Source organism: Laccaria bicolor, genomic scaffold, assembly GCF_000143565.1.
Source record: "Laccaria bicolor S238N-H82 LACBIscaffold_29 genomic scaffold, whole genome shotgun sequence".
Taxonomy (NCBI): domain Eukaryota; kingdom Fungi; phylum Basidiomycota; class Agaricomycetes; order Agaricales; family Hydnangiaceae; genus Laccaria; species Laccaria bicolor.
In genome coordinates, this window is record NW_001889900.1 from 123,242 (window position 1) to 124,215 (window position 974).

A 974-nucleotide genomic window follows, 5' to 3' on the forward strand; every position below is an offset into this window, starting at 1 on the left:
CCAGGCATAAGAAATATATTTGGAGTCCATTCCAGTGAGGAAATATATTTAGTGTGACATTGGACAACAAAATATATTTAGGTAAAAGTGGAGATATACAAGCCCAGAATATATACACTATAGATATACACCCTGACATTTACTCCCGTAGTATTCATGGAGTTTGCAAGACTAACAGTCAGTTGTCAGTGTTGTATATACCAAGTCTGGGGATGAACAATTGAAAACTCAGGATAAGGCAGGGAATTGACTGTGACAAGTGCCAAAAATGGGATGTAACAAAGTGGGAAATTCTAAATGACTGCAACCTACTGAAAGCAATTCACAACTTGAGGAAGAGATATTTTGAACACTGGATCTCCCTGCTATTGTTATGAGTTTCATAAAGTCTCTGGGCTAGAAAATTTTATATCCTCCTCTAAAAGGTAAATTTGAACTTATTTTCCATTTTATGTATTTTTCACTCAATATATTTGTTGGAATGAGGTAAAATGACTCCCTATTGTTCTTTGTAGTGTGTATAATACAAAAGGTAGGTAGAAATATTAAAATGAACATTGCATGATGTCTGTAGAAGCTAATTGCCAGAGTTTTTCTGGAAGTAAACAAATATCTACAACATTGGTCCTTCTTTTCTGCAAGGAGAAAAAATGCTACCATCCTTTTGAATTGATCCATGGAGACTCAGGATGTCTTTTAAACAATGCCTGAAGTATAGCATGATAGCAAATAAATTTACACTGGGTATAACTTGAAAAGTCCCCAACAAAAGTACATTTTGCATAGAGCAAGAAAGCTGTGGGGTCTCAGATCCTTGTATAAATAGGACCTCTGCTTTTTTTTTTGGGATAGTGTTACTAGGCATGATAAGTGCCTTGTGAAATATTTTCAGCCCCAATCCACCAAGAAAAATGTCAAGGATTGGTCCAGGATGATTGCTCTATGCAAAATTTACTTTTGTTGGGGACTTTTCA